The sequence below is a fragment of the Pleurodeles waltl genome, chromosome 3_1, assembly GCF_031143425.1.
Source record: "Pleurodeles waltl isolate 20211129_DDA chromosome 3_1, aPleWal1.hap1.20221129, whole genome shotgun sequence".
Lineage (NCBI taxonomy): Eukaryota > Metazoa > Chordata > Amphibia > Caudata > Salamandridae > Pleurodeles > Pleurodeles waltl.
In genome coordinates, this window is record NC_090440.1 from 791,292,004 (window position 1) to 791,316,651 (window position 24,648).

The following is a 24,648-nucleotide window of genomic DNA, read 5'->3' on the forward strand; positions in this document are numbered from 1 at the left end:
ATTGATATTACAGCATTTCACCTTTATGTAACTGATTACTGTAGTGTTGGACTTTTTGCCTTAAGCAGGGTCATCCCCAGTCTTTTTGCCTCCTTCCTCCTGGTTTTTCTGACCTCTCGCTGTTGGCTCTAGGACTCTGAGCACTTAATCATTGCTGACCAGTGCTAAAGTGCAGGTGCTCTCCCATCTAAAGTTGGTATGATTGGCTTATACCTAATTGGCATATTTAATTTACCTATAAGTCCCTTGTACAGTGGTATCTCTATACCCAGGGCCTGTAAATTAAATACTACTAGTGGGCCTGCAGCGCTGCTTGCGCCACCCACTGAAGTAGACTTTCAAACCTGTCTCAGGCCTGCTAGCGCAGGGCCTGTGTGCGCAGTTTTCTGCCACAGGGACCTGGCAACTAAATTTACTTGCCAGGCCCAGAACTCCCCGTTTACTACATGTAAGTCACCCCTAAGGTACGCCCTAGCTAGCCCTATGGGCAGGATGCCATGTATGTAGAAAGGCAGGACATGTGCCAAGTTGCGTGGCCTGCCCTGGTAGTGACAAACAGCCTAACTGGTGTCTCACTGCTGTGAGTGCTGCCTTCTCATAGGATTGCATTAGAAATGCCCTGCCTTATGTGTAAGGGGTATTGTCTGATTTATGAGGGGTAGCGTAGGCGTGTTTGGTATGGTTGTGATGGTGACAATAAATACTGCTTACTGGTGTGGGTGTATTTTCTATTACTATCACAGAAATGCCACTTCTAGAAAGTGCGCATTTATCTGTGCTTATGACTCTGGTGTTTTGCAGCTTGACTCCAATCCACGTCTGGGCAGAGTGACAGTTGGGGCTTTGTGCATACTTTTCAGACAGCCTGTACACAGGGAAGGTGGAGGTGTCACCGAGGTGCATCTGCATACTGAATAGTCTTCCTGGGCTGAGAGAAGGGAGAGGCGGGGCACACCTACTTTTGTAAAGGCTGTGCAATGGCCTCACACAATAGGGTCGTTAACCCCCCACTGATGTTTAGAGCCTGTGCTGAAAGGAGAGAGGGGGCACTCCCAGAACCAGTTGTAACTGGCTGGAACCTCCTCTCCCTATCATTGTAAAACACTGTAAAAACAGACTATAAGTACAGGGGAATTTTCCCCACAATTTGAACATTCTTGGAACTTGAAACTGGACACAGAACGCTGATGAATGGACTCACCAGGAAACCGCCTTGGACTGCTCCTGCTGTGCTGACCTGTGACCTGTCTGGTCACTAGGAGGAACTGCCACCATCTGCACTCCTTGTGCTGGCCTGTAGCTGGGCCCACCAGCCCTGTACTTTTTCCTTGCTTATTTGTTCCCAGGGGCAGGGTGCTGTGACCCCTGACCCCTGTACACGATCTCCACAACTTGCCCAAGGGCGCTCTTCTAAATTGCTGAGGAGGAATCACCTCCGCAGCCCAGGCTGCAGATCTTGCCTTAGCGCTGTGAAAAGCGCTTTATTTGGAGCCCCCGGATCACCGCCGCAGCCGGGTTATTTGATTATTTCAGAGCGCGAGGATTGCGCTCAGCTCTGTGCCCCCGGGGCACGAGAAAATCAACAACAAAAAGAATCAGGAGCAAGCCTGCTCCTAGCGGTGCCCCTGGGGTAGGGATCGCTCCGAGGGGCGCCCCCGGGGCACCGGAAGCTCCCTGCCTGGGCCAGAGAATGGTCGGATGGGCGAGAGCAGAGGAGGACGCCTCTCCCTCGCCTGGAGAAGCCTCGGAAGGCTTTGGTTGCCGTCAGAAGGGCGGGGGAGAGGAGGACGCCTCTCCCTCGCCTAGAGAAGCCTCGGAAGGCTTCGGTTGTCCTGGGAGCAGGCGGCAGCCTCATCGGAGGCTCGCCGCGCCCCCGGATTCTTCAGGGCCCCTGCGAGGGCCAGCATTTGCAATAAAGGGGTCTCCCTTGGTAGAAGGGCCGACGGAGGCCCCGGGAGACCCCAGGAGTACATGGGCCCCGGAGGAGCCAGTTCGCAAATTGGAGGGGGTGCGTGGCACCCCCCTCCTTACTTGCAGGATTTCCCTGACTTGGGCCCCCCCTGGAGAGGGCCGGTGGAGGCCCGGGGGGCCCCCAGTGATCACGGGTCCCAGAAGGGGCCCATCAGGAGTTCAGAGAGGGTGCGTGCCACCCCTCTCGGTCCGCAATGTTCAGGGAGGCCCCCGTTTTGAGCAGAGGAGCGCCGGGGGCCCCACTGTTCGTTTTATCAAGACTTGTACTTGTAAAAGGACCAATATAACCATAATTGAAGTTCTTTCTACAGACTTTGCTAAATGTGATATATGGCCTACCTGTTCTATGATGCTTTTACATATATGTGCACATGTTCCTTTTATGGGCATGACTTGCTAATATGTTTCCCTCACTTGCCATAGATTTTCTAATGTTCCTACTATGGGCGTTTTATGATATTCTTATGACAAGTGTCCTAATGTGATAACGTGTTTCCTGACTACTGCTTATGTTGCAGAATACTGAGCAACCTGTGTGTTATGTGTGACTACTGCTAGTTTGCAGAGTAACTAATGTGTAATGTTCTGACAACTGCTAAGGTAGCAGGATAGTACTGTTATGTGGTGTTGGTCTAATAATTACGTTGTGTACAATAGAGTATATTTTCATATAATCTGGTGTTGTGTTTCCTTGGTGGTGGGGATATTGCATCACATGTGTGTGTGTGTGTGTGTGTGTGTGTGTTGTGCAAACGCTTTACACATTGCCTCCAGGTTAAGCCTGACTGCTCGTGCCAAGCTACCAAGGGGTGAGCAGGGGTTATCTTGGATGTGCAACTCCTTTGCCCTGACTAGAGTGGGTGGGTTCTGCCTGGCTGAGGTGCATACCCTAGCCAACCAGAAACCCCATTTCTAACAAGTAGCAATATGCTAAAGACAAATTCAAGCAACAACAACATATCTTGCACATTTTGAACTAGAGGTTTCCTCTGTCAGGCTTTATCTGCTTAATGTTTGGCAGATCGCTGTGTAGGTCATTAGTATTTAGAACATGATTAAAAAAAGAAACATTCATGGAAATTGAGTAACTGTTTTAAGGTTTAACTACAGGTACAAACGTATGTCTATAACACTGGATATAAACTGTGACATTTCACATGTTAGGCATTTGCATTCAAGAATGAGTCAGCTTAAGCACCATTCAACAGTCATAGAGACCTGAGGAGGACGTGTGGAAGAAGAAAAACAGAAGAAAATAGAGGTGCGGCGGGAGAGACGCCTAGCAATTTGAGAACATGTCGCTCCTGCAAGTTGGCTTACCAGCTTATGAGGAGGGGACGCAAAGGGGCACTTAAAGTTTGTTATCACCACTAGGAACAAAATGCAGAATATTAATACTTCAGATTGGTGCTAGATGTCAGAAGGGGACACCTGCTCCGGCGACAGTGTAGGTCATTCAGGGAGGGAGGGAGGCATGCCTGCAAGCTGCCGGTAGGAAAGTGCTTTTTTTGTCATGGTCACCCCCACTTTTGGCCTGGTATATGATTTCAATTCAAAGAGCACGGGGGTCCTGCTAAACAGGTTCCTAGTGCCAGTTTTCTCTTCCAAAATGGTACAATTGTTTCCCCAACTGCCAAATCCTTTAGTACCCTCTGTAAGTCCCTAGTAAATGGTACCACTGGTACCTAGGGCCTGAGGTGCTAAAAAGGATCCCTAAGGGCTGCAGCACGAATTAAGAGACCACTCACCAACCACACACCAGGCTGCCATTGCAGGATGTGTGTCTTGGTGCAAACAAAAGTAAAAACAAAACATGTCAAACACCCCTGTCTGCCATGTCCCCTACCACTGCATGTAATGTTTGTAAGTCAACCCTACAGCAGGCCTGACAGACTTAAGGCATGGTGTTTAATAGTACATGTGAGGGCTTATCTGCGAGCAGATATGCCCCTGTGCTGGTCAGAACCATTACTGCCAGTGCAAGTAACCAGAGAAGCCACTTTAAACCATGTACTGGTCACTGGTGAAAACGAGTTCCCCAGCTACTTGATGGCTTCTCTGTAAATAGGGATGTTTGGTATCAAACATCTCATATTGATAAACCCACACTGATTTCAGTGTTAGTTTTATCAATACATGCACCCAGCCTGCCACCTGTAACACTGTTCCGATCTCCTAAGGTGAGAGCCTTCTGCGCTCAGGAGGCCCAGAACAAACTCTTGTCAGGAAAAAGGGTGTAACACCCACTCCAACAGGATGACCTGCTGTTTAGTCTTTCTAAGGCGGCAAGCCGCAAAGGGCTCTTGCCTTTGAAAAGCAAATCTGGCTCCCCCTCACTGGAGCCCCCTCTGGCACCTGGACAGGTAGGTGTGCCACCTTCATGCTAATAGCACCCCATGGTGGGCTTATCAGAGGTGAAAACGATTTTTCAGAGGTAGCAATCTTTGTGATGGCATGCCTAGGAATTCCGGGACAAGGTTATGCCCTCTTCCCACAGAAAGTGGTGATATAGGGGGCATAGAGACACCAACGGTCAGTAGTCCATTGGCTACTACCCTACACTCCCCTAAATTCAGTATTTAGGGAAGCCCCTGGCACCAGAGAAGCAGATCCTGATGACCTAAGAAGACCAAGGACACTGAAGAGCTGCGAAAGCAGAGAGGAGAGAAGAAGCACCTGAAACTCCATCAGCTTGTCTGCATCCCTCGTCAAAAAAATGCACCAAAGTTGACTTGTTCTGTAGCTGTTCACTCCAGAAACCCGGAAAGACTGCCTGCCTTCGATAAAGACCCAAGATCTCCTTTGAACAGCAGACCTGCTCACCTACAAACTCCAAAGAAAGGACTTTCAAGGCCTCCAGAACCGCCAAAGCCCAACACCCAAAGCCACCACTGCACCCATCGCCTCTGGCCCGAGTTGAAGTGGGCCACCGGTGTCAACAAGGCCCTCCAGAGTTTGAGTTCATCGTGGTTTCACCCCTTCTGGACTCCCCTACGACGCCTGCAGCCTCTGCAAGCAGGCCCCCTCTACTGCGGCTGCTCTGGTAAGAAAAACCCTCTGTACCCATTACCACTGGGCTGTTGAGAAGAGGACCATAGGTGTATCCCTGTAACCAAGCATCATGAGGCCTAAGCCCTGCTGTTGGTTCAACCCAACTGGCTTCCTAGCCAGAGCCTGCAGCCCTTTTCCTCAGCTGAAAAGGGATTCCACAGAAGAATCCAAAAATTGTCTCTAGTTAAAAAAAAAAAATCTTCAATATTTTGACTTTTTCTAAATTGTTTTAAAATAGCTGTTAGGGCCTTGGTTAAGCCCCTTTGCAAAACTGTTTTAAATTTTAAAAAAATAGTAAAGTACATTCGGTCTTGAAAAAAGTACTTAACAGTTTTGTAAGTTACTCAAAAAGTTCCCAGGTACTTTATAAACCATGTCCAAGGGCCTTCACAGGAACTCAACCTGGCACTCTTTCAGCACCTTAGGGTACCCCAACGTAATGAGCTCTGTAAAGCATGGAAACTTGCCATCTGACCTAAACTCACAAACGCTCATCTGCAGCAATTGCTGGCAGAAACAGATAAGGCAAGTAGAAATCCCCCCCACTAGGGAAGAGGATGACAACCCAGAGGTGGATGAGGTTGACACTGATTCCGTCACTACCCCCTCAGACAATACCTCCACTGAGAACACTCCTAGTAGTGTCTCAGAAGAACTAGACAAGGAAGATGCAGATCTTCAGAAACTAGCAAAGAGGATAACATTAGAGGACCCACCTCTGCTGGCAGCAAAATCATAGATAAGGATGGAGCTTTCAACCCTATAATCCCCAAAGGAATTGTCCCAAAGTACTCAGAGGGTGATGATATCAACACATTATTTTTTGCCTTTGAGAGGTCCTGTAAAATGAGTTTCTCCTTACATTGGCCCATGACATCCCTCTAGCTGGCATCTTGACCAGGCCACTTCTACTAGCCAGGCATGTCCCAGAAGGTGAAGGCATTTTGTAACTTCTGTGACACCTGTCAATGCAGTGGCAAGACAGGTGGCCACCTAAGGCCCTTTAATTCCACTCCCAGCAGTTTGGCAGTTTGAGTTCCCTTTGAAAGGGTAGGGATTGACAATGTCGGTCCCCTTGCCCCTCCAACTGCACCAGGAAACAGATTGATACTGGTAGTAGTGGGTCATGCTACCAGGTATCCTGAGGCAATTCACCTAACAACTGCTACTGCTACTGCTACTGGAGTAGCTAGGGCCCTCGTTGGTATCTTTACCAGAGTGGGCTTTCCAAAGGAGGTGGTGTCAGACAGAGGTACAGACTTCATGTCTGGTTACCTAAAACATGTGGGCAGAATGTGGAGTGAGTTATAAATTCACTATCCCACACCACCCACAAACCAATTGTCTTGTTGAGAGATTCAACAAGATTATGAAAGGTATGATTGGTGGAGTCCCTGAAAAACTCAGAAGGAGCTGGGCCAAGCCTAGTTGTTGCTTAAAGGAAAGTGCCACCGCAGGGAGTAGGGTTTCCCCCTTTTAACTTCTGTTTGGTCATCCTATAATAGGACCTTTGTGTCTAGTAAGGGAAGGCTGGGAGAGATATCTCAAAGAGCCCAAACATGACATTGTGGATTAAGTGTTTGGCCTTCACTCCAGAATGGCTGAGTACTTGGAGAAAGCAACTAAAAACCTTGAGGCTAGCCAAGACCTCCAGAAGCCCAGGTATGATTAAAAGGCTGCACTGGTGGAGTTCCCAACAGGGCAGAAGGTGTGGATTTTGGAGATTGTGGGTCCTAGGGCTCTCCAGGACAAATGGAATAGGCCTACCCCTATCTTAGAAAGAAAAGGGGAAGTCATCTATCTGGTAGACTTTGGCTCTTACAGGAGCCCCAAGAGAGTCATGCATGTCAATACCCTAAAACCCTATCATAACAGGGCTGAAATAGCCATGCTCATTGTCACAGATGAGGATCAGGAAGCAGAGAGTGAAACACTCCCTGACCCCCTCTCCAACAACTCTAAAATGGGTGAGTAGAAGGAGTGATCTTTTCAGACACCTCTCCCAATGGAGGTCCTGCTGATTAGACTTTCTAATGCGGCAAGTGTCAAAGGGCTGCTGCTGAGGCCAGAAGCCTTTGAAATGAGAATCTGTCTCCCCCTCACAGAACAGAAAAACGACCCCCCCCCCCTGTCCAGAGCCCCCTTTGGCACCTGGACAGGCAGGAAAATTAGCTAGTCAGGTAGGCGTGCCACCCTTAGGCTAGTACCAACCCCTAAGGTGGGTAATCCAAGGTGAATATGATTTTTCAGAAGTAGCAATTTTTGTGGTGGCATAATTTGGAATTCTGGACAGGGTTATGCCCATTTCCCACAGGAAGTGATCATATAGAGGGCATAGTGACCCCAAGGGTCCGTAGCTTATTGGCTACTGTGCTACACTCCCCTAATGCCCCTAAATTCAGTATTTAGGGGAGACACTGGCACCAGAGAAACAGATCCTGACGACCTAAGAAGACCAAGGACACTGAAGAGCCACGAAAGCAGAGAATAGAGAAGAAGCAGCTGACATGGTACCAACCTGCCAGCCTGTCTACATCCCTCAACGAAAACTGCACCAGAGTTGACTCATCCTACAACTATTGACTCCATAAACAAGGGAGGACTACCTGTCTTAAATAAAGACCCAAGACCTCCTGTGAACAGCGGACCTGTTCTCCTACAAACTCCAAAGAAAGGACTCTGAGGCCTCTGTAACCACCAAAACCTGACACCCAAAACCACCACTACACCGGTCGCCTCTGGCCCACGTTGAAGTGGGCCACCAGTGTCAACAAGGTCCCCCAGCCCTCCGGAGTTCGAGTCCATCGTGGTTTCACCCCTTTTGGACTCCCCGCCGACACCTGCAGCCTATGCACGTTGGACCCCTCTACTGCGACTGCTCCGGTAAGAAAAACCCATTGCCTGAAGGCAGCTCTGCACCAGTCGCCCCTGGGCCTTGGAGAAGAGGACCAAAGATGTTCCCCTGTACCCGAGCATTGTGAGGCCTGAGACACCCTGTTAGTTCAGCTCGACTGGCTTCCTAGGCAGAGTCTGCAGCCTTTATCCTCAGGGACTGATCTCCATTGAAACGCATTGCTGCGCTGTTGCCGCTGGTGGTGTACAGCTGGTGCAGTCTTGGACCTTGCCCACCACTCACCTTAACTCCTGGAGATTGGTCTTCTAAATTGTTGTACTATACCTGTTTGCAGAACCTGTTCTTCCTTCCAAGGATAACATTGCAGAACTTAGAAATTGCACTGTGCCCACTTTTTAAAGTGAAAAGAATTAAATTAAAAAATGTAGTTACCTGAACGATTTTTGTCTGACGCCTAAAAATATATAACATTTTTGCTATTTTTATTAATTGGTGAGTTGTGCGTCACATTTATTGACTATTGTGTGTATTTGTAGATGTACAGCACCTCTCTGTGTTAATCCTAAGGCGGAACAACCTCTTTATTCCCTACTAGAACACCTTGAGATTGCATAGCAAGTCCCTATCCACTAGTGAAGGAACCCTGGGACTCTTTACGCAGTATATCTAGTTACTGATATATCACATTAAACTTCCTGCACTGCCTGTAAGTGGAGCAATAGTTCGTCCCATTGCACAAAATTATGGTGCTTCTGAAGGCCTCTAGCATCCTCAGCTCGCAGGACTGTACTCTCCACTGTTGCCCATGCTATTAGTAACTTCTGACACGCTTCTACTGCTGGAAGTAGGGGAGCCTTCCACAGGTGGGTTACCATACATATACAAAAGACAAAAAGGTACACTATTACTTATATGGCATTCCTCCATACTTATTCAGAGAGGGCAACATGGTCATCCAAAGCAATTGCTTTTAGGAGCGAGTGCCCTCACCCACCTCTAGGGGTCATGCTTAATCATCGGACGTTGCTCCTCTTTGAGCCGACACTGCAATGCCTGATCGGCCCCGCAAGAGGACTCTTTCCCAAAGATCTTTTCAGTAGGTGCCAACAAATACCAAGTGTAGGAAGCTGGCTCTGTATATACTATATCAAAGTGTGCAGAATCCAGGGGTTTCCCAGAGGCTTGACTGAGGCAATAATAGATAATACTAATGCTCTATTTGTGGTTGTGTGGCCGAGCAGTTAGGCGTATCAGAGGGTAGTGTTAAGTATTTGTTATAAATACACAAGCAATAGAAAAAACACACACAATGACAACTCCAGACCAATAGGATTTTATATAGAATAATATATTTTTGTTACTTTATTACTAGAACCACAAGACTCACTTCAGAAGTAAATACTGTTGCAGGTAAGTACTTATCAGAGTTATCAATATAACTGTGTTTCACTTTTGTCAAGTAAACAGTTTTTAAGAAAACAGAGAATATCTATTTTAAAAGTGGACAGTGGATTTTCAGAACAGTTCCTGGTGGAAGAAAATAAAATACAGTTTTAGAGGTAAGTACACAACTTACAGTTCCAGTCTCCGGGTTATAGGTAGTCCACCGTTGGGGGTTGAAGTCAACCCCAAACACCCCCCACCAGCAACATGGGGCTGGCCGGATGCAGAGGTCAAAGTTGAGCATTTTTAACGTGGGCTCCTATGGAGACAGGGGGTACTCGGAATTCGGTCTACCAGCAGATAAGTACCCGGGGCTCGGAGGGCAGACCAAGGGGGATTAGAGGAGCACTGGAGGGGCCCTAAGTAGGCACCAATCCCACACCCTCAGCGGCACTGGGGCACCCGGGTGCAGGATGCAAACAGGGCGTTGGGTTTCCAATAAAACTCTATAAGGGGACCCCAGGGGTAACTCAGGTGCTGCAGGCAAGGTCCAGGGGGCGGTCTTGGGCACACCACCGGTGAGACAGGGAAGAGGGCCGCCTGTTGATCGTCGCCGCACCGGGTGTCGATTTCTCCAAGGTCTGGGGGCTGCCGGTGCAGTGGGTTCTTTGGCGTCGGTTATCTTCGTCCAGGGCATTCGCAGTCAAGGGGGTCCTCAGGATTCCCTCTGCAGGCGTTGGAGGGGTGGAGAGGTCAACCCAGGGTGGGCACTTGATCGCCATCGCCTGGGGGTCCTCTCTGGTCAGTTGGGCCACCTTGACTCGGGCCGTGGGTGTCGGGTGCAGAATGGTTAGGGCTCACTCTTCTGGAGTGAGCTGGGAGTCCTTTAGAAGAGGCTTCTTCTTTTCTTCTTTGGACAGGGCCGCTGTCCACAGGAGTTCTTGATCCTCCGTGATACAGGCAGTCCTCTGGAGGTATTTCAGAGGTCGCTGGACCTGCAGGATTCTTTGAAGCAGGAGACAGGCTGGTAGGGCTGGGGTCAAGTCAGTTGGTGTCTCCTTCTCTTCTCTGCTGGGTTTTCAGCTCAGCAGTCCTCCTTCTTTCTTGAGGTCATCAGGAATCTGACTAGCTTGGTTGAGGGACCGCTTAAATACAAGATTTAGGGGAGGTTTAGGGGTCAGAGGTCAGTAGCCAATGGCTACTGTCCCTGAGGGTGGCTACACCCTCCTTGTGCTCCCTCCCTTTGGGGAGGGGAGCACATTCTTATGCCTTTTTGGCCCTGATCCTCCAAACCAAGATGGAGGATTCTGAATGGAGGTGGTCACTTCAGCTCTGAACACCTTAGGGGTGGTCCTGGCTGAGGTGGTATCTCCTCCTTGTTTTTCCTAATTAACCCTCTGGACTTGCCACCAAAAGTGGGGCTTTGTCCGGGGGCTGGGCATCTCCACTAGCTGGAGTGCCCTGGGGCATTGTAACATGAAGCCTGAGCCTTTGAGCCTCACTGCTAGGTGTTACAGTTCCTGCAAAGGTGTGGGGGGGGGGGATGAGCACCTCCACCCAGTGCAGGCTTTGTTTCTGGCCTCAGAGAGCACAAAGACTCAGGGGGTCAGAAACTCATCTCTCAGTGGCAGGCTGGCACAGACCAGTCAGTCCTGCACTGAAGGATTTGGGTAAAATACAGGGGGCATCTCTAAGATGCCTTCTGTGTGCATTTTTTAATAAATCCAACACTGACATCAGTGTGGGTTAATTATTCTGAGAAGTTTGATACCAAACTTCCCAGTATTTAGTGTAGCCGTTATGGAACTGTGGAGTTCGTTTTGACAAACTCCCAGACCATATACGTACTATGTCCACACTGTACTTACAATGTCTAAGAATGGACGTAGACATTGTAGGGGCATATTGCTCATGCAGCTATGCCCTCACCTGTGTTATAGTGCAACCTGCCTTAGGGCTGTTAGGCCTGCTAGAGGGGTGTCTTACCTCTGCCAAAGGCAGTGTTTTGTGTGCATGGCACCCTGAGGGGGATGCCATGTCGACTTTGCCTTTTATTCCCCACCAACACACACAATCTGCACTGGCAGTGTGCATATGTTAGGTGAGGGGCCCCTTAGGGTGGCGCAACCCATGCTGCAGCCCTTAGGGACCTTCCCTGGTCACAGGGCCCTTGGTACCTCTGGTACCTTTTATCTGTATGCCAGAGGTGTGCCAATTGTGGAAACAATGGTACATTTTTAGGGAAAGAACACTGGTGCTGGGGCCTGGTTAGCAGGATCATAGCACAGTCTCAAGACAAGTCAGCATCAATATCAGGCAAAATGTGGGGGGTAACTGCAACAAGGGCCATTTTCCTACACCAAGCATGTGAATTCTGCTTCAGTATGAAAAAAGAGTGATGGATTGTGAAGAGGTGACTCAAAATTGACTACAGGTGCTGATGCTGTCACTTTACTATGAGCGGTAGGACAAATGCCAAGATTAAAACAAAAAGGGGAAGAAAATCAGAGACTAAGATCTGACAATTCCCAATGAAAAATTTGTTTGTATGAACCCTACAGTACCAGAATCAAGGTGGACATGTTTCACGCCCTGGTAAGTTCCCTCGGATCTGATGGCGTTTCTTCAGGACCATAAAGAAAAAATAATTCTTGCTGAAAGAGAGTAAGATGGCTCTCATGATAAGTTGCCTACATATCATTGTACCTCACATTGATGTATGTGTGCACTTTGTCCCACAGTCTGGCTAGAGCCCCTTGGGGACTGAGTGGGCTACAAATTTGTATTGAGAGGTGCTGCAGGATCTCTTGCACCCACTTCCCCCAAACTCCTAGGCACAACACTAGAGGCGGTTGCACCCCATCCGACGGAGGAAACACCTTGATTCACACTATTGGGATGACTTTTATGCAGGAATGGACCCAGGATAGAACTTGATGTATGGCCTGAGTGAGGCCCGCTCCACACGCATCAGAGACTGGGCAGATGCATTAGAATTGGTAGACATGTAGAGGTGGTAGCACTCCTACGAACGGCATTACACCTTCTACTTTCCACCCAGATCGCACCTTTTCCCATCTGGACTACTTCTTCTGAGGATGGGTCAAGTTAAGTGGACACGGATTTTGCCTACGGGACTCTCAGACCTTTCCCCAGTGCTACTGGCCTTTGTGGGGGTTGGGGGTGAACGAGGGATGGGCAGGCTGAATGCCTGGTGGCTCTTGGATGGTGACTTTGCGGAAAACATCAAACTATAGTTGACTATTTTGATGTAAATAAGGGTACGGTTTCTTCCTCTGCTACACTGTGGGAGGCCTTCATTACGGTCCTCCAGGGTAAAGCATTCTCGCTCATCGGTAGGCGTAATAGCTGCAGGGAGGTGAAACTACTACAGCTAGAGGGGGACATTTCTGGACTGGAGAGGACAGCCCTGAGTGCCTCGTCACCCTCGTTGCAGAGGGACATTGCACAGGCCTGTTTGACCCAGAGGCAAAAACTGCTGGACTCTGCAAAACTGAGTTGGCTCCACTCTCAGGGTCGTGTGTATGAGCTGGGAGACAAAACTGGTAAGCTGCTGTACTGGCAGATGGTGGCTACACACCCATACAACCTGGTAACCGAACTGTGATCGGCGCTGGGCAACATATCGAAGGAATCAGACCTCTTGGCATGGGAGGTTGTGTCCCATTTCCAAACTCTGTTTGCTTTTCGAGAGCTGGGGGCTCTAGGGAGTGGGACAACCCCATAATTTATGACTTGCCCATTCACCCGCTGGGCATAGAAAAGTATGAAAACCTTGACCAACCGCTCACCGCAGCAGAGATACAGCAGGCCATGTCATCCACACCCTTAGGGAAGCTGGAGCTCTATAAAAAATATTCCTCCCTATTGATCCCTCACCTTCTAGCGTTCTATGAAGATGCTTATGCAAGACAGGAACTCCCATTGGACCTTCATGAGGTAACTATCTCAGTGATTCTAAAAAATTGAAAACCCCAAGAGGAGACTGGGTCGTATTGCCCCATGTCCCTCATTAACTAAAGATACTGGCCAAGATCCTGGCTACACGCCTGGCCGTGGTGATACGATCCCTTGTTTACCCTGACTAAAACAGATTTATGCAGAGGAAAGGCACCAGGCATTGCCTCCAGCACCTTTAACTGGCGCTGGCCCATCTGAATGAAATCGCTGCACTGGCCCTTCCTTCAGGCAGTACTAGAAAATATGTATACTGGCCCAAGTTTTACAAACTGGGTTTCCCTCCTATATTCTGATCTGTGCGCTCAGGTTCGGGTGAACGGAGCCCTGTCACATAGATTCCCCATGGAGTGCAGCATATGTTAGGGGTGCCCACTCTCTCCCATGCTCTTTGCTCTAGTGGGGAAGCCCCTTCTGGAATTCATCCGAACAGACGCCAGACTTGGTGGCTTCACACCGTGGAAGGGAACAGAGGACTGCATTTCTTTGTATGCTGATAACATGCTCCTCTTCCTGCAAAGGCCAAGTGAGATGCTCATGATCTATGCAGATGCCTCAGGGCTCCGAGTAAACTGGGGAAAATTGGTCTTGGTGCCCTTGTGGGGAGCGATGTCTGGATGGGGAGTGGATAACTCCCAGTACCTGGGGATGACGGTGGACCTAACTGAGAAGCGTTATTGGGAACTTAACATGGCCCCCTCCTGGCTAGAACATGGCAAAATATGGGGAAGTGGTCAAAACTACCCATCTCGATCGTGGGCAGCGGTGCTCTCTTCAAGATGGTGGCCCTTACCGGTTACTATACACACTGGAACACTACGTCTTTCCACTACAACATATCTTCTTTACGGACCTACAGGCCCAGATTTTTAGCTTCCTATGGGTGGGCAGGGCTCCTAGAGTCTCCTTTGTGCAGTTCAGATCCTCCTCCCTATATTAGGCAGGATTAGGTGGGCGGGTGTCAAATTATACTATTGGGCCACACATATGGTCACCATTAGTGACTGATTCCATGCAAATAGAGATGGCCCAGCATAAAGCCTGGAGTTGGAGCTAATTCTCCCCCATGGGTTACTCTCATTACTCTATATCAGATCACCCCCTCACTCATTACAGCCCAATGTTGGTACAGGGCCCTACAACATATGAAATGGTTTAGTACTCTCACCGGGGTGACTCCCCTCTGGCATGGAACATGGTTGTCCAAATCCACCATATCTGTCGGCTTTGGTACTTTGGTATCGGTATCTCCACATTAGTGGACGTATGGGATGGGGGAAAGTATGAAATCCTTCCAGGAGCTAGCAGCAAAGTTCCCCCTACACCCATCCCAGTTCTACAAATATTTCCAGCTGCGTAACGCCCTTAATAAATACAGGGCGTGATTAGACCTTCTCCTGGAATTCAGCACTCTCAACTGCAAACTGGTTATTGACAAACTTGGTAGGGGTGGCATCTCACGTCTTTATAATTCCCTGGTGGAAAACATGTTGGATCCCTTGCTTGCCGTTCGAGCTAGCTGAGACAAAGATGTAGGCACTCTAGACGATGACAAATGGGCATAGGCGAAGGTGGCCTCATCTGAATTAGTTATTTCCATGCGCTTGCAGCTGATACAAATCAAACAGTAGAACTGGGTGAGTTGTCGGACGCAGGCTCAAACTGGTTCCCAGAATTATGCTGATAAGGATCATGGATGAGATGGGAGAGACCCGTTGCACATACATACCCTCCTGGCCACAGCTCACCTGGTAGCTAAGCCAGATCTGGCCAGGTAATGGAGGGGTGAATTAGCAATTCTTTAGCACAAGTGGGTACAGGGCATGGAATATTGTGTGGCAAAGGAGAAATTGGTGTACAAAGTACGTGGGGTTCCCCATGAATAAGAGCACATTTGAGCAACCTGGAAGAACTGTGATAGACTCTCGATGGAACACTCCTGGGGTGTCTCTTGGCCGCAGGGTGATTGGGGCTGTAGACGTAACTGCGTTGTTGAGTTTTGTTTCTGTGGAAAATCAATAGACTGTATTATAGTTTTCATTATAGTTTCCCGGTACCCAACAAGATGCAACAGTTTTTTCCAATGTGTGTAGCAGATGAGTAATGATCTTCGACCAATAATGGGACAACGAAGGACATCACCACATCATGTGGCACATACCAGGAGCAGCAGGCCTGTGGGAAAAGCTCATTAACTTTAGATTTAAATTAGGAACTACTGTATGAGTTTAAAACTTGTATTACAAGAGACAGTAGCAGGATACACTAGTATTCTTCCCTGGTCAAGCTCCATCACCCATTTATCATGGAGGCGAATAGGAGGAGTCTGGGTAAGTTCCCCAATTGCCTTCGCAAGCTATGTAAGCAAGTGCTGACCAGTGCCCATCACATGTAGGTACTGCATCACACAGTATGTTTGTAGCTTAGTTACTGCTGCGTACAGGCACGCATAATATGGTTATATTCCATGTAACTAAATTGTAGTCAGATACGGCACTATTGAGATAATTTCAAAAGTAAGGGAGTAAGCACATAATCACCTAATGCAAGAAGCATAAAATGTTTAGTACCTGACAGTGACATCCATTATTGTGGACTTGATAACCTGCAACATCCTGTAAAAAATAATTTTTAATAAGAACACAAAATCGAAAAGCAGAAAGCGGAGCTCCCCGTCCAAACTGTTCAAAATAAACAAAAGTCATTTTGTATGGGTAGTCTATAGCCAAGGTTGGGTAGTGTACCATTGGAGGCCCTTGATGAAGAGAGTATTAGTGTGGCCACCACAGTTCAGGACAGAAGAAGGTGCCTCTCAGTTCTCAACAAGGAGAAGTTGTGACAGAATCGGCTTGATGGTCACTGTTGTGAGGATGCTGAGAGCAATCTCTCTATGCCGCTATTCATGAGACCGCCCCCACCTCAGTCAGTATTATGACCGGTAGTAGTCTCTTGTGGTTGCCATCGGGGAGAGAGGAAGAGCACTGCGATATGGCTCTTACAGTAAGTCTTCAGCGATTAGTGGTGCAACATCTTGAAGGGCTACTAATCCAGAAAGTGAGATGCCTGATCCAGATGATTCCTTGCGAATTGATGTTGCTATCCCCTCTGGGGGGTGAGGCAAGTCAAACCCACACAGGGATACAGCTGTTTCCAACACAAAGCGTCTGTCAACATCGATTTGTGCTCCAAGGGATTAGAAACACTGGGGGGTGTTCCTGCCATGTGCCGGTGAGACCTCTTCTGCCCGCATCTCCTCTGAGGTCGTACTTTGCTGTCCTTGTCAGAGGATTATCTGTGATCTCCTGCTGTTTATCACAATACCATGCTTCTGCTGGGCCATCAAAAAAGTGTGAATTATGCGCAGGCATTACATAGAGTCTAGTGGGTAAGAGTGACAATAATGTGAGACCCAGTTCTCAAAGCTTGTACTTCAACTTTGAGGAAAGAGGAGTGCTATGGCTGCACAGCCAGAGATAATCTTGAAACAGCAAGACCCAATTGTGATCAAGTTCAAGTGGGGCTAGGCTGTGCACCTTGCTCATGATGCATAGCAGTATGTAGTGAAGAACCTTCACAACCATTAGGCGGGGGGTCCCCCGGAACAGAGTGCTGTGTTGGGACAAGATTTTCCCCTTCTTTTGAAAAAAGGTAGCTAACTTAGCGGCAGGCATGAAGTTTGTGTTCCAGCTCTCAAGGTAGGCTGACACTTCTTGTCCCTCCGTTTCTTCAGTCAGCCCCACTATACAAATATTATTTCTATGAGATTTTCCCTTAGTGTCATCTGGACCCCCCACAAGGAATCACATTCTGTCAGTCAGCTCACCTAAATGTTTTTGGCATCTGCCAATTGTAGCTGCATATCTTTAAGAAGGTTGAGATCAGTAGTAACAGAGTTGATTTTCTGTTACATGAAAGTTCTGGAGTGTTCAATCGAAGCAAGAATCATATCCAGCAAGTGAGGAGAGTGATGCACTCAATGAAGCCTTTAACGTAGAGCAGTGGTTCTCCAACTGTAGTCCGAGGACCCATGGGCGTCCTCGAAGCCTCCTCAGGGGATCCACAACTGCTTAGAAAAATAAATAATATTAACAGATTATGTCCCCAGCTTTCAGTAACGGCTCAGTGGGGGGGTCCCCGGATTCCAATAATGATTCAGTGGGGGTCCCTGCGTTCCAGTAATGATAAAGTGGGTGTCCACAGAAGTCAAAAGTTTGGTAACCACTGATTTAGAGTCTGCTGTCCCTCCTCAAGGGATTCGGGACGCTGAGGTAGTCCTATGTTTCACCATGATTCTGCCCTCAAATCAAGGCAAAGAAGTAGTTTCCTCAAGAAGGAGAGTCCGGACCAATTTGTAGACTACAGCACGAGCAGCCTAGTACGTGGTCCTTCGAGTCTTCTGTATTTTTAAATTAACGGTGTTTTTATCTTTTAGCTTCTTTTAAATATCCATAGGTTTTGGGCTTTTTGGGTTACCTTTTGGGGGCAGAATTTTATTTTTTTGGGCTGTTTCTTTTTGTTTCAGGAGCTGCTGGCACCCGTGTTCAGTTGGGCCAGCAGTCTCCATTTTCACTTTTACTTTCAATCGTACTGGGCCATTTAGCGGCCGCCATTTTGGTTAGCGGTCTAGCCGCTTTCTGACTCGCTCTCACGTTTAGGTATGTGGTCCTTCGAGAATTCTGTATTTTAAAATTAACGGTGTTTTTATCTTTTAGCTTCTTTTAAATATCCATAGGTTTTGAGCTTTTTGGGTTACCTTTTGAGGGCAGAATTAATTTTTTTGGGCAGTTTCTTTTTGTTTCAGGAGCTGCTGGCACCCGTGTTCTGTTGGGCCGGCAGTCTCCATTCTTACTTTTAATCATACTGGGCCATTTAGCAGCCGCCATTTTGGTTAGCGGTCTAGCCGCTTTCTGACTCGCTCTCAGGCTTCCCCGGATGAGCCCAGAGCCCAGAAATGCCGCTCCTTTGGTATTTGAGATGCCCACTCATTTCCCTTTATCTCCACCGCCTTTAAAATCCCCCGGGACCGGTAAGTGTCCCTCTAACACTTTGAATGCCTGTAACATTTCGTTATGTTCTATCTGCCCGGGGAAGTCACTTAATTCCCCTCCTCTTATAAATCCCTCTCAGCCTATTAATTCCCATCCTCCCATTGACCCCTCTCACCAACTGGGCAAAATGCTTCTGCTTAACTGCCGTTCTCTACCAGCACATTTTTTACATATTTACTCATTATTAACAGACCTCCAACCGGAGGTGCTCTTTCTTACTGAAACGTGGCTCACAGATCATTCATCTGTTGATATTTGTCGAATTTTACCATCTTCCTATTCCATAAGACATGTGGATAGGCCCCTTATAAGGGGGGTGGTATTGCTATCATTTATAAGACGGCAATTAAATGCGCTGCCTCACCGTTGGATATCTCAGGCTGTGAGATCATGTCTTTTTCTTTATATCTATCGCCCACCTTTACTTTTTCAGGCATTCTTCTTTACCGGCCCCCAGGTTCCTGTGCTAATTTTTTAGAATCCCTACCCAATTTTGCAGCCAGTCTTATTTGTAAATCTTCCAATCTGACCATTCTCTGGGATTTAAATATTCACTCAGAGAATGTAGACTGTCCGGCCGCCAAATCTTTGTCAGCCTCCCTAACAGCCTTGAATCTGGTACAATATTCTACAGCCCCCATTCATTCTAAAGGGCATACTATTGATCTTATTTTTAGTAATGTACCAGCTGGGAGGAATTTTACCCCTCTGCCCCTTATCTGGACAGATCATTATCTCATGTCCTTCTCTCTCTCTCTTATAACTACACCTTGGATCCTTGTATTAAGACTAAAACATCGGGATGTATTTGGTCCAAGTTAGCCCCCAGAGATTGGCAGAAAGCGCTCAATACTTCTTCTCACGCTTCTTTGACTACTGTTGAATCATTTAACAAATGGATTTCTACTTCTTTAGACTTGATCTTACCTATTAAGTCTAGATTAAAAAAGCCTACCCATAAATCCAACCCATGGTTCTCACCCTGTCCGCTACAACTTTTTAAAAAACTGTAAAAAGTTTGAAAGAATCTGGAGAAAAGACTATAGTCTATCTGCTAAAGTAGCCTATAGGCAAACCATTAGACTTTATCATCAGAACATCAAAGCAGCTCAAGCAACATACTACAGTATGAAAATAGAAGAATCTTCCAACTCTCATAAAGCAATTTTCCAGATTTTCAAGGAATGGACGTTGGCCCCTCAAATTGACTCCCCTATAGAGGCATCTACTAAACAGAGCAATTTATTTGCCACCCATTTTCGGGATAAAATTATTAAAATATATTCTTCATTCTCTTCGCCTGCTCCTTTAGAATCCATGGACCTCCAGTTAACCGATGGCGCCTCCCCATGCACTACACTAAATGATTTTCAACCCCTTACAGACACTTTGGTTATTAACTTTCTTCGCAACATCAAGTCTGGCTCCCCTCTTGATCCGGCCCCTTCTTCTATTTTGCTATTAGCCTCAGATATTATTGTTCCCCCTTTGACAACAATTGTAAACCATTCTCTATCCTCAGGCTTTTTGCCTTTGTCTTTTAAACATGCTATTATTAAACCCCTCCTCAAAAAACCTACTTTGGATCCTGTTTCGCTAGATAACTATAGGCCAATTGCTCTTCTCCCCATTCTAACAACAGTTCTGGAAAAACATGTTAATCTTCAGCTGACAAGTCACCTGGAGAACCAAAAACTCTTGGATCCCTCACAGATGGGTTTTAGAGCTCAGCATAGCACTGAGTCTGCTCTTTTAGCAGTCACTGAATCTGCCAGGCAACTTCTAGATCAAGATGGCCATGCCGCTATTATATTACTTGATCTGAGCGCAGCATTTGATACTGTTGACCATAACCTTATCTCTCACAGACTCTCCAAGATGGGGATAGGAGGCACTGCTTTGTCTTGGCTCTTTTCATTTCTCACAGGCAGATCTTTTCAAGTCTTAGATCGTTCTTTTTTGTCCGATATCTATCCTCTAACCTGCGGAGTCCCTCAGGGTTCTTCTCTGAGTCCGACTCTATTTAATGTTTACCTATCCTCTTTGGCGAAGGTCGTCTCCCCATATAATCTTTCTGTGGTCACCTATGGTGACGACACTCAGTTAGTAGTATCCATCTCCAGCATTAGGCAGTCCCTCTCCTCCAGTCTCTCCGGCTGTCTTGCAGACATTGCTAATTGGATTTCATTAAACTGAAATTTAATGATGAGAAATCCGAAGTTATGATTATAGGTAACGGCCCTCCTGCTTTTCCTTTAACTTCTTACTCAGAGGCTTTAACAACCTTCCGTCTCCAAAGACTAATATCAGGAGCCTTGGTCTTTGGCTTGAGCCCCAACTTACTATGGAAATCCAGTCCAAAAAGCTCTCATCTATGTGCTTTGGCCTTCTGAGATCCTTCAGGAAGATTTTGAATCTTCTTCCACCCAGGGCTAAAAGGATCCTTGTTCAGGCGTTGATGCTCTCTCGGCTTGACTACGGCAATTCCCTGTACCTTAGCTCACCAGACTACGTTATAAAGAAACTTCAAGTGGTGCAAAATGCTGCAGCTAGACTGCTCACCAATTTACCAAGCCGGCGCTTGTAAAACTTCATTGGCTACCTATAAAACGGATCCAATTTAAATCACTATGTCTGGTCAATAAAGCCCTACATGATAGGGGCCCCTTTTTTCTCCGACATTCTTTTTCCATCTACACTCCTCCTAGACTTTTGCGCTCATCTACCTTCCGCCAAGTACTTATAGTACAAACTAAGAAATCTTGGGGAGGGAACTCTTTCACTGTGAAAGCCGCTCGGCTATGGAACTCCCTTCCTCCTGAGCTTCGACACGAGGCTTCCAAGCTCCTATTTAGGAAGAAATTAAAAACTATTCTTTTTGCTGGCAATACTTTGACCTAATCCTTTGCTCTCTTTCTTCCTGGACTCTTTACGTACTTCAGCACTGGGATGCCCTAGGGTAGCTATGCGCTTTACAAACTTATAAACTCAAAATCAAACTCAGGAGTGCAGGTCTCAGGTTGTTGCGCAAGTGAAGGAGGTCAACTTCTAGCACAGGGCAATTGCTGTCCCAGCAGGAAAAGTTTGTGGCTGTAATGCTCATCTGACAAGTCTTGCAACAGATCTATTTAGAAGTTCCTTAGGGCTTTGTTTGGTGCATCTCGCTCCCCTCTCCAGGGTTCGGTAGAAGCAGACTTCTTGTTAGGGGGAAGAAAGAGAAGGTGGTAACATAACCTACATGTTAGAGGGAGCCGGCGGGGTGGTCGGTGTGACCCAATCGGTGGAATAACACAGTTTGCGGGTCCGGTCAACCCCGTTAGTCATGTGCTGGCCCAGCCCAGCAAATTTACCCTCAGATTACATCACCACCCAAATCAGCGGACCTAAATCATGTAGAATCAAATCTGTTCCCAGCGGTGCCCCTCTCATCATTGTCCCAGGTAGTTCCCTGAGCCCTGCCTTGGATGGGCTCAACAGGTCCCTGCTGACAACCCCTCTACCCCATCAAAGGGGACCTCAGAGTCAATATTGTGGGGTGAAGGGTCCAGAACAGTCACCAATGTCAATACAGTGCTCCGCCGATGAGGGTGACTTCTAAAATGCCTTTGAGGTGAAGCCAGGCATACCCAGGATCTGGTCTCAATAACATCTGTAGTCTGGCCTTACCTCCTCATACAAGGTGGACCCAGGGCACACTCTCTGTACAGCTGCACACCACCCCATCACAGTGACAGAAGCAGGGCCACACAGTTCTCAACACGAGGGCTGTTCAAGTACAAAAGTGCTGAAACAGGAGTCGTTGATGCCTCTACCATATGGAAGATCGATGCCCCCAGCCATCAGCACGGGGTCCCGCAGTAGCCACACCCACCAGGCGAAGGTCTCTAGGCCGAAGCATCTGCCGTCACAAGGCCAAGTCAATCCCAACAGTGCCCGGCCTCCCTCGCCACGCTCAACCCCCGGTCCAGGTAGGGTAGCGTTTCAGGAATGTAGTGCAGTGTCACGGTTTAACCTATGGCACCTCTTCAAGCAGGATAAACACCTTATGGGAGGCCGCTCTGGCGGGCCTCACTGGCAGAGCAGCTGAGTGATGCCGCTACCAGGTTTGCCAGCTCAACTATCACCCCACCAAGTAGCGGTCCTCCTTACATATTAGGAGTCTGATTTAGAAAGAGCCTCCGCACTTGTGGCAGCAGCCCTGCAGACATGGGGAAGTCTCCATACCTGGGGCGCAATCTCTGCTATTAGAACTTTCATTGCGGAGATTCTGCCTTGAGTATGGACACTTCCCCACCACTGTTGGGTCTCCGCCATGAGTGTAGAGGTCCTTTGTGAATCAAGCCCTAGGTGCCCATGTATTGCAGGTAAGCCTGGAACCTTTAAAGTTCTACGGGGTTCCCTGATGTCCTCTACTATTTTCAACGAATGCATGAGGTTAGCTGGAGGAGGTCGGTAAAGGTCATGGCATTTTGAACTACCACCATCGTAACAACATCATATTCACGTTTCATTCCAGGGTAGCCCATAAGCAGCATGCAGTGTCCTGCTCACTGTCTGACTGATGTAGCTAGATAAATGGAGAAAAAATCCATCAAGGGTTAGCCACAAAAAAGAAGGGCTGATTATAGTAAATTTGATTTATTGAATGAGAATGGAGATTGCTGACAGCATGTTAAATAATTAACAGTGCCCATCTATTATACGTGACCAATGTCCACAACTTGAGTTTTAGGTCAGGACCGGAGGCGAGGATTATGCTTAACTTTCTTTCCTTTAATGAACAGCAGAAGTTAGAAGCAAAAACACAACACTTGCCAGAACAACCTGGGATGGAACTACAATTTCCACAGCCAATCCACATTGTGTATTGTCCATATCCTTGATGCTCCTCCTCAGGCACTTTCTTTTTCTTTCCTGCTGCGGACGAAGATTAGTGCTTTTCTTTCATCTGTCAAATTGTTCGGATTTATTTCTGTTTAGCGCCGCGTAAGCTAAAAACAAGAAGCAACGCACTAACTTGGTTTTCCTCTTTCACAGGGAGCCATGGGGGCACTGTCCTACCCCACTTGTAGCTTCGACGCCAGACAGGTGCTGCGGTGTTCCAGCGTGCCTGAGGAGGGCAGAGCGGTGTTCCGATGCGCACAGCGCATCTCAGTGATTCCCGCTCGGCTCCATTCTAGCTGCAGCGTGAGCCTCGGAAGCCTTGACGCCCTTCAGGGGTCCGTATTTAGGCACAAGCACGTCGCCATGCCTCTGATAATCGGCAGCGGCCGACGCCCGGCTGTTCTGGATCTGTATCGGGGCGCAAGGCTCTCCATTAACGAGCGCCTCCCACATGCAAGTAAGCATTTCTTCCCTCCACTGCCTAGTGGCCGGGCCCACGCTTTCTTTTCCCCTCGTGACTCCCATAGAACAAAGGGAGGTGGCCCCAGGGGGTTACCCCGAGTAGCCTTTGAAGGCCTTTAATAGTGGTATCCTGTAGGGGTTTTTCCCCTGATAAACTGCCTGATGTTGCTGGGCTCTGTCCAGGGGAAAACCTTGAGCGAGTCTCAGACATTTTCCGTTTTTTCCACCGGCATAGTTCAGGGCCCAGTAGATTGTATTCTTGCGGCCATTATGCAAGGCGATGAGCATGTGGATGAAGAGACCATCTTGGTTCTTCCTATTGATAACGAGTTCTGTGACGCAGTGGATGTGTCCATCTAACAGGCAGTGGCGGCCGCCATTGAGCGTATTCATACCCAACCCCCCCTTAATCGGTCTCTCCCTACAAAAGGACCGTCAGAGTGGGGGCAATCAGCGCAACGTCCCCCTAAGCGTAAGATAGAAGGCGGGCTGGACATTTCAGCCTTTGATAAGGTGAAGCAGGCTTTCTCTGAGCAACCCCATCAGGATGGCGATCCTCTCTACCGGTTGCCGTCAGTGGATCCTGAAGAGGATGACTCGCATGACTCTAATAATGAGGCAGGCCCCTCTAAGCCCTGGAGACCAGCCCAAACTCCCTTGGTGCTCCAACTGCCTATGGGGCCTTCTGACATGTTAGACCCTGAGGACTTAGTCCATCCTCGCTCCTCCGAGTGAGTCCCCTGCGACAAGGTCATGGCATACGTTGCCACCAGGTTGCGCAAACCTCTGGATAAGAGGTTCGGGCACGGTTGAGAGCGGAATGTCTCCGCCCATCTTTTCTGGGGAAGGTCTCCTATACCCCGCACATAGACCCCAGAATAGCAACTTTTCTGCAAAAGTTCATTAAGGACCCCAAAAAAGGGATCAACAAGTCATGGCGGGCCTGTCAGGACAAACTGCGTGATATTTCTGGTCCTCTTACGAAAATATTGGAGCTAGCCGAGCAGGCCAGGGCAA

The 24,648-nt window shown here is 48.0% G+C and overlaps 1 protein-coding gene across 3 annotated transcripts in view; it reads right to left on the reverse strand.

Moving 5' to 3' along the window:
- The window catches only part of ZNF143 (zinc finger protein 143), a 345,755-nt gene that overhangs the window by 221,688 nt on the left and 99,419 nt on the right, over positions 1-24,648 (reverse strand). The gene's annotated exons all lie outside the window — the stretch shown is intronic.